This window comes from Sinocyclocheilus grahami, unplaced genomic scaffold (assembly GCF_001515645.1).
Source record: "Sinocyclocheilus grahami isolate Dianchi unplaced genomic scaffold, SAMN03320097.WGS_v1.1 scaffold346.1, whole genome shotgun sequence".
Lineage (NCBI taxonomy): Eukaryota > Metazoa > Chordata > Actinopteri > Cypriniformes > Cyprinidae > Sinocyclocheilus > Sinocyclocheilus grahami.
This window is the reverse complement of record NW_015505525.1, coordinates 582,677-593,177: the sequence shown is the minus strand read 5'-3', so window position 1 is coordinate 593,177 and position 10,501 is coordinate 582,677.

The window sequence follows — 10,501 nt, the reverse complement described above, 5'->3', positions numbered from 1 at the left end:
TTAATCCCTGCTTTGAGAGCCTACCCTCATTTGTCACCGAGTGCGAGATGTCCTTTTAAAGTATATTGGACTGAGGACAGATTCACGCTGTCATAATCCTGGTCCCCCACCCAAAGACAATATGATACCAGGCAGTCATTTTGGGAACACAACATGTCCGTAAGTGAAAAGTAACACTTTCCATAACTTTAGTGCTAAGATCAGAACAAAAGATAAGAGGAAATGGCTTCAAATTAACCCTGAATAACCTTATCATACTCTTATTCAGTTTGACTAAATTGTGTCTTTAACTTGAGAGCACTCTAAGTGGGTTGTGAGTATATCCCTCAGGCTTTAGTTTCAGTATGCTCATTTAACAAAAGTCTGTGGGCCTATGTGTCCTGAATCTGACTTTGTAAGATTCATATGTTTAACCTTCTAAGGTTGCTCTTTTGAAAATTCTAACTTATAACTTCTGAAGTGCTTTTAAAGGGATGGTAGTACTATTTTGAAGCATGCCTCAACATTTAACACAGCATAGGCTTTTTCACCAAAGAGAGAAGCACTAATTTTTCTTAAATAACATAAATTGAGAGGAGGCAGTGCCTCCACATTGCTGTGATTGGCTAATTAGTCAATGCAACAACGCCCGACTATCATGTTCACAGCTGTTTTGCCTGAATAAGTCAAACTGATGGAAATGGGCAGACTAACTAAAAGTAAGCTCACCCACTTAGACATTATCACTTTTGGTCTCATCTGAATGGAAATTACTTGAAATGAAGATATATGAGCAAGTTTTTCTAGCAAGCACTAAGCTCTTTTAAATTAAAGGTGTACATTGTGACTGCCGCCATCATTTACATTACATTTCACATTTATTAATTTAGTAGTTGCTTTTATCTAAAGCGAATTACAAATGAGGAACACTGTAAGCAATTTATCATTACAGCCAAGAATATTTGCTGTACACAATGCCAAGTTTCAAGTATTAGCTAGATTAGTATATAAGCTAGAGCAGATGCAGAAAAGAAAAAGAGAGGGTGTGTGTGTTATTAAAATAATAGCTTTTGTTACAGTTAGTGTTTTGCCAAAGAGACTATTTCTTGCTGTGTTTACAAAGTAATTGTTAACTGACGATCAGAAAAGAGGACTTTTAATAATAATAGCTTGATACTGTTATAAAGACACACTACATTGTGGTCTTCATTTTTTGATGATAGTGTAAGGTAACATGTTACATATGCTTTAAACAATGTAAACCCCTCATTTGATTGTCGTATTTTCAGTATACAATATGTCTGAGACATACTACAACAAAAGCAGCACCTTTCAATGGGCTTTCGAACAGCACCTTTCAACTGACTTTTCAAGGACTGGCAAAGGGACAATCTGAATGATATTGTTCACTGTGATTTGAATTGCTGTGTTTGTATAATCATAAAGTGGTTGCAAACTTATAAAAGCTGGTTTTGGTGTCAAAATATCCAAAAGGCAGTTTGCAGTTGCTGTCGATTACAGTTTCAAACTTGTGCAGACTCTAAATACAGCTCTTGGTTGAAAATGATGCATTGTTATTTATTGAAATATGTATGTTTGTTTTTGAGCACCTCATTTGCCTAACTGTTTCTCTCTGATTGATTGACAGTTGTGTTTCCAAACCAGCCACATCATCAGAAGTGTCACAGTCAATTTCGTCCCCTATCAGTTCACCTCGAGTGAAGAGACAATGGAACCATGGGTAATGATTCCAGAACTGGAAAGCAATATTATAGAATATTACAAATTCACTTTAGAATGTGTTTGAATGATTCTTTCATTCTGTCATTTGCATCATAATGGCAGAGCCACTGGTCATGCATGGTTCCTTGCTCTAATAGGGGACAATTTTGCCAGAATGGGCATGAGGTATTCTGGCAACAATTACTGCCTCACTTCATGCCGATGAATATAAATGAAATTGTAGCATGGCAGAAATATAGTATTGATGCTACTCCCCCCATTGATATTAGAGAATGTTAGTTTCATGTTTTCAGTGGCTTTGACCTTTGGCCCTAATGATTCCCATGTGATTACATGGTGAAATTAGGAAATGGAAAACATTTGATGTGGGTGGGGTCTAAATATTTTAATAAAAGTGTATATTACACAACATTATCTCTATTTAGGGGCATCATGCAGCTATTTTTTATTTATTTATTTTTGGAGGGAGTGGCAGTTCCAGTTCTGGATCACTTGGCATCCTAGTTGAAAAGGCATGAACAAAGAAAAAAATAACACCTTTTAAAAATATATATAAAAAAACCCAACAACTTACAAGTTGTTCTATATGTAAGCACAAGATGAAGATGTCTAGTGGAACAGTGGTTGTTTAACACACATGGGGACATATGAGTTCAAATTTTGACTTAATATATAATATATTTTTAATAAACCAAGCAAAAGTGTCACCAAAATGAACATGACAGCCAGTGGTCATCATACATATTCATACTATGGAAAAGAAGAACTCTAACATTTAAAAAAAGGTCCCACTTTATATTAAGTGGCATTAACTACTATGTACTTACATCAAAAAATAAGTACAGTGCACTTATTGTGTACATATTGTATTGCAAAACACTTTTGCTGCTATTGAGGTGGGATACGGGTAAGGTTAAGGACAGGTTTGGTGGTATGGGTAGGTTTAAGGGTGGGTTAAATGGTGAGTTACAGTGTAAAGGAGTGGGTCAACAGTGTAATTATAAATATAATTACAGATGTAATTACATGCAGATATTTTAAAAATATAACATGTATGTACAAAATAAGTGCATTGTACCAAATGATTAATTTAAATGTTAGTGCATAGTAGTTAAGGCCACTTAATATTAAGGGATGATTTTAAACTTTTTCATCAAAGATGCAAATATTCTTTTGCATTCAAATTTCACTTGCCTCAAAAATCTGACGGGGCCTCTTTTTAGTAGACCATATAGTCCAAGTAGTCTAAATGCATAGCTTTTACTTCTACATCTAAATTGTAAAAAGTGAAGTTAAACAGTGCCATTTTACCTAGATGGGCCCTATATAATCTGAGCTATTACTGTGAGAACGTACAGTTTGCACTGACACCTGCAGTAATTTAACCCACTTTAACTCGGAACACACACTTCCCAAACTTGTCGGCGCTCTTCGCTGACAGCCATTCGCACAGAGTGAGAGCAAGCAGAAGGAACAGAAAGAATGAGACAGATAGAAAATGTGTAATGTGGAAAAAAATGTAGCAAGGGAACCATAGGAGAGGCACAACATGCTTTCAAGTGCTTAGTCTTTGACATCCCCAACTGAGGATGCTATGTCAATCATATTCATAAAGAGCAGTGCAAGTATGACTGTAGCGGTAGTACATAGTCTATTAATGTTTGATATAGATGCAATGTCTGACGTTACAGCTGATTACTGAAATATTAAAAACAAATCATTTATTATTAAATCTGCAACACCAGTTATAAATGCAGTTCACCTGGGATTCCCTGAAACGGTATAATATTAAAAATGTGAAAAAACTATCCCTATCATTTTCATTCAATTGAAACTGAGGTGCTCTAAGAAAAGGTCCCTCAGCAAAGAAGCTCTCAGGTTCAAATGAACCTGCTTAGATGAAAACTAAGAAAGGAAAAAGGAAATCGGGTGACACATTAAAAGAATAAAATCTCTCTTTTAAGATTACCTCAGATAACTCTTGATCCACTGACTCACTGGTGTTTATATTTGTCATAAAACCGTGATTGCATTTGTTGTGCCCTGGGCACACAGTAAGCAATAATATTTACAGCCCTCTGTAGTCTATTAAAGGAACAGCCTTGGAGGATAAGGGCACGCAATCAATCAATAACCCGGATGAGGCTGGGATCTGATTGGCTGTAAAACAGACTAAACAAAACATTAAACAAAAAGACAAATAAGCCGCATATGAGATATATAAAGTTCTCGTCTGGTTTTAAGGCAATGCTGTAAAAACCTAACAATGTGCTCTTGTCAGGATCATGGACTGTCTGTGTCATGGTTTGCCCCTGTTTCTGTTCCCTTATTTGGTCATGTCCCTGTCCTCGTTTTGTTAATTACTTTGATTAGTCATCCCATACACCTGTGTTTCCCCAATCATGCCCTGTATTTAAGTCCTAGTCTGTGCAGTCGGTCTCTGTTGGTTCTACTTGTTATGTTCATGTGTTTCCTGCCATTCCCAGTGTTGGATGTACCCTGTGTTTCTTGGGTTAAAAACGGTTTATTCCTCGTCTCCATCGTTCCTCGCCATCACAGATTGTGACAGCTCTACAGTGTATTACATCACGGAGTCATTTTATTTATCAGTATTTTTAGTCTTGTTTGGCAGTGAACATATCTAATCAGCTTCAAATGAGAAAAAGAGAAAATACTTTAGCAAGCAAAATTACAAATTAAGACTTCTTTTCTGAGAATACAACAGTTTAAGTAAAATCTGTAGTTTATTTAACCCAATGGCAAATGTTGCTTTATAATCTTGTTTTATGCATATATGTACCAATAATTAGTGCAGTTTATTATGAAAACAAGAAAACATTTGCCAGTGGGTAAGAAAATGAAACAAAGAAAGTAGGTAAAACAAAAAATAAAATAATTAAATTATTTTATATTTTCTGTTCTATTATGGATAATTTCTCTCTCTCTCTCTCTCTCTCTCTCTCTCTCTGTGTGTGTGTGTGTGTGTGTGTGTGTTTGTCCATTAAATAAAAGTTCACAATATTGTCTTTTGTGTTTCACAGAGTGTCATACAGGTTTGGAACAACATGAAATGCAGTAAATTATGACACAATTTTTATTTTATTTTTAGGTGAACTATTGCTGCTTCTGATTTGTCATCAGAGGTAGGAAATTCAGAGCTCCATGTCGGGTTTTTCCAAATGGAACACTCACACAAGTCGGAGTTCCTCCTTGGGGTCTCGGTTTGCCTCGTTCAAACCCAAGTTGAGAATTCAAGATGGCTGCTCCCTACGTGAAAAGTAAGTGAAAGCTATAAATACTAGAATATTTATAAAACTTACAGTATGTTATATTCCCATGTCATTATTGAGTCATACACTCATTACTGCCCAACCTCTATCTGTGAACATGATGCTATAGTGTATGTGAGTTTCTGCAGTTACAAAATGTGGTGTAATGCTCCATTTTTGCTAACACTGCTAATGTTAACACGAATGAACTCCATTACATCCACTTGGGTGTGATGTCATTTCCAGCTCAGACTTCCGTGGTAAATCAAACTGCATATCACTTTACAGGTCAGCCAAAAATTACATTTCTGTCTTGCAATATAGCACATGGATCTTATGGACTGCTTTTGCAATACTTTCATTGTGTTTTTCCAAGTTCCAGTTTCCATTATTGTTACTTCATGGAAAAGAGCGACCAATGCATTTTTTTTTTTTTTAGTTTTTGCATTTGGGCTCCATGGAAGAAAGAAATTCATATGGGTTTGGATCATCATGAGCATGAGTAAGTGATTCTTGGATATATTTTTTGACATTTTACTTTTCTTAATACATTTATCTTCTTGGATATTGATCCATTTTCACTGGAGGAAAAAAAAGAGCTTTTTTTGGAGTTCACATTTAACTCGTCTACCCCACAAGCAAAAATATCTGTTGTGAATCATGAACTGAATTTATCTTTCAAATGTGATGTCCCACTTAACTAATTGTGTCATCTGGTTATTTTACATAATCAGAAGTCATCAATGATGAAAGTCTGGAGCATCTGTCTCTCTTATAATGAATGACCAGTAACCATGTCTGAGATCACATTCGGATCTGATTGGCTGTAAAACAGACTAAACAAAACATTAAACAAAAAGACAAATAAGCCGCATATGAGATATATAAAGTTCTCGTCTGGTTTTAAGGCAATGCTGTAAAAACCTAACAATGTGCTCTTGTCAGGATCATGGACTGTCTGTGTCATGGTTTGCCCCTGTTTCTGTTCCCTTATTTGGTCATGTCCCTGTCCTCGTTTTGTTAATTACTTTGATTAGTCATCCCATACACCTGTGTTTCCCCAATCATGCCCTGTATTTAAGTCCTAGTCTGTGCAGTCGGTCTCTGTTGGTTCTACTTGTTATGTTCATGTGTTTCCTGCCATTCCCAGTGTTGGATGTACCCTGTGTTTCTTGGGTTAAAAACGGTTTATTCCTCGTCTCCATCGTTCCTCGCCATCACAGATTGTGACAGCTCTACAGTGTATTACATCACGGAGTCATTTTATTTATCAGTATTTTTAGTCTTGTTTGGCAGTGAACATATCTAATCAGCTTCAAATGAGAAAAAGAGAAAATACTTTAGCAAGCAAAATTACAAATTAAGACTTCTTTTCTGAGAATACAACAGTTTAAGTAAAATCTGTAGTTTATTTAACCCAATGGCAAATGTTGCTTTATAATCTTGTTTTATGCATATATGTACCAATAATTAGTGCAGTTTATTATGAAAACAAGAAAACATTTGCCAGTGGGTAAGAAAATGAAACAAAGAAAGTAGGTAAAACAAAAAATAAAATAATTAAATTATTTTATATTTTCTGTTCTATTATGGATAATTTCTCTCTCTCTCTCTCTCTCTCTCTCTCTCTCTGTGTGTGTGTGTGTGTGTGTGTGTGTTTGTCCATTAAATAAAAGTTCACAATATTGTCTTTTGTGTTTCACAGAGTGTCATACAGGTTTGGAACAACATGAAATGCAGTAAATTATGACACAATTTTTATTTTATTTTTAGGTGAACTATTGCTGCTTCTGATTTGTCATCAGAGGTAGGAAATTCAGAGCTCCATGTCGGGTTTTTCCAAATGGAACACTCACACAAGTCGGAGTTCCTCCTTGGGGTCTCGGTTTGCCTCGTTCAAACCCAAGTTGAGAATTCAAGATGGCTGCTCCCTACGTGAAAAGTAAGTGAAAGCTATAAATACTAGAATATTTATAAAACTTACAGTATGTTATATTCCCATGTCATTATTGAGTCATACACTCATTACTGCCCAACCTCTATCTGTGAACATGATGCTATAGTGTATGTGAGTTTCTGCAGTTACAAAATGTGGTGTAATGCTCCATTTTTGCTAACACTGCTAATGTTAACACGAATGAACTCCATTACATCCACTTGGGTGTGATGTCATTTCCAGCTCAGACTTCCGTGGTAAATCAAACTGCATATCACTTTACAGGTCAGCCAAAAATTACATTTCTGTCTTGCAATATAGCACATGGATCTTATGGACTGCTTTTGCAATACTTTCATTGTGTTTTTCCAAGTTCCAGTTTCCATTATTGTTACTTCATGGAAAAGAGCGACCAATGCATTTTTTTTTTTTTTAGTTTTTGCATTTGGGCTCCATGGAAGAAAGAAATTCATATGGGTTTGGATCATCATGAGCATGAGTAAGTGATTCTTGGATATATTTTTTGACATTTTACTTTTCTTAATACATTTATCTTCTTGGATATTGATCCATTTTCACTGGAGGAAAAAAAAGAGCTTTTTTTGGAGTTCACATTTAACTCGTCTACCCCACAAGCAAAAATATCTGTTGTGAATCATGAACTGAATTTATCTTTCAAATGTGATGTCCCACTTAACTAATTGTGTCATCTGGTTATTTTACATAATCAGAAGTCATCAATGATGAAAGTCTGGAGCATCTGTCTCTCTTATAATGAATGACCAGTAACCATGTCTGAGATCACATTCTGTTTGGTTAGAGGTCTTCAAAGAGCTCAGTCTCTAGACAGATTTTTTTTCTTTTTTTGGGGGGTCAGGCATATAGCACAGCTCTTGGGGTGTTGCTGCTAAAGCCAACTGATGGGCTGCTTATGTGGTTGTCATGTTCGAGGGTCAGTGAGTGTCAATGATTTTTTTGCAACGGTCTGTCCACCAAACAGATGGCACTCAAATGTGCGTGTTTAAGTGCTACTTCTGCGTGTGTGCGCGTTTAGTAGCCTGTCTGGATATCTGATAGACAGAGGCACTGCACTCCACAAACACTGATATTAAACTATTGATCCATCTGTCACATCAGGCCATAAATAATGTGTGTGTGCCGTGGCTCTGCAGAAAAGTCAGCAGTTTGTTCCAGGGTGTATATGTGTGTGTGAAATTAATGTGTGTTCTTGGAGGTGAAGGCTAAGACAGGAGCTGCATTGATCGGAGGAGAGGGGAGGCTACAAGGAAAAGATGGCTGCAGCTGTTGGAACCTTGTCACAGTGACACACACACACAGACTAATCTATTTATGGGCAAGTAACACACACACACACACACACACACAAACTCTAATACAAAGGCAAACGCAATCCAGTGCTTCCAAAGACAAAGAGTACAAATCGAAAACAAACAAACAAGAAATCCTGCCATAACCCTCGGTTGAACAAATGCGCTCACAGAAACCTGTTTATCATCTATTAACAACAGTCGTGTCCTCCCTGTATAGACCGCAAACAAAGAATGTCCTCCATGGCTACTATGTACAAATAAGGCTTGGTCATACAGGAAAAAATGTTGACAAGTGAATAGAAAACGTTGTAACCGATTGTGTGTGCCAACCACACACGGGCACCGACCTACATTTTACTGTCTGTGCCTTTCTGAATAACGTATTTGCAGACACAGTCACTGTTTTCTAGATAACAGGTGAGCAAGGGGATAGAACAATATTATACATTAACTTCTCAAATTAGGCTACTATGCAATAATGAGTGTGCAAAGTGAATGTACTAAAAACAAAAGTTTTTACTTTGTGTGTTTGAAAAGTTTTCCCTATGCCCGTTTACACAGATCCAGGAAAATGGCTAAAATCACTGTATTATGCATGCCAGGCCAGTAGTTGGCGATGTCACTTCGTAAAGAAACACTACATGCTTGCGCACCTATAGACTGAACATGTAATACGTATGTGTATGACCGTAATTTATATATTCTTAGATAACTTAGATTAGCCATTTTAATATTTATAGTAAAAGATGTTTTAGCAATTTTCAACCACTGAATGTTTTTTTTTTTTTAAACTTCCATGTTCTCTAATCAGCTATTTTATATCAGGTCCTTTTATTTGAGGTGGGTGATTGTAACTCTGTAAACAAAGTTCCTCTGAAAAATATATATTTTGTCCCTTTTATTTGACAATTAGTTTTTCAATTAGAAGGTATTTAAATATAAAAGCATAATTTTAGGAGTTCTGCAATGCATATTAAATTAAAACTATGAAAGGAACAGAATTACATTTAAATTCTCATGGTCGGTGCCAATAGCCTCGTGGGCAGCGTGCCAACATATAGCGCCATTGCGCTTTGGACATCCCAAGTTCGAGTTCTGGCTCGCAGACCTTTCCCGATCACGTCCCCCTCTCTCTGTCCCACTTCGCTTCCTATCTAGCTACTGTCCTATCAAAATAAAGGCATAAAACACCAAAAATAAATCTTTAAAAAATTAGCTTCTCGTGTAAATTAACGACTTTCTGGTTTAAGCCCGCCCACTTTTGGTCTGATCACTGTGTATTGGCCACTGTCTGCATCTCATTAAGCTGATTTTGGAAGCTGATATTACAGTATATGGGCTTATTTTTATTTCTTTATTACAAACTATTTTACAAATAAAAACAATACATTTGTATTTAAAATTATAATGCTATTAGTTGTTGGTCATAAAACAAACGTAAAATATGAGGATTGGCCTTCTATGTATCTTCCTCATATCTTCAGATAATTGCATAAATTGCAAGGGCGTAGTCTATCTTTTATTGCATAAGGCCAGGCATACACTGTGATTTTTGACCCGATTTTGAGCCGAATTTCAACTGTCGCTGCATTAACGTTGTCATATTCACTCAGAGGAGATGAGAAATTGGTATTGGGTATTGACTTTATTTTCTAAAAAATATCTCTTATGGCTGATGTAGCCCATAGTGAAAAAACAACAACAACAGAATTTAAGTATTTCATGTTAAACAAGTTGTTTTTGGAATTTCCTTGTCTGAAATAAAGGTCTTATTTTCATTGATTACTGATTATTACAGTGTTCGGACACAGGCTAGGCCTACTTTAGTCAGTTGAGAATTTTAATTATAGGCCTATTCATTGTGTAATATATCTAAATGTTTTAAATAATTTTCAGTGAGGATCTAATTTAATATTTTATTATCCGCGCATCAGTCGTGCGGTAATGCTCTATGAAATTATTGCGGGGCAAATTAATTATAGTAGACCAATAAATGTAATAATAAAAGTACCATAATAATAATAATAATAATTTAATAGGTTACATTAATTGGAAATGCCAAATCCTCGTGATATCACCGATAGTTTTTATTTTTTTTTTTTGAAGATATCTTCGCGCAACCCTCTAAGGACACCTTGGCAATTGAATCGCAATTGGCTAGTAATTTTTTTTGTTTACTCGCCAGACTGATAAATAAATAAATAAATTATATATATATATATATATATATATATATATAATAA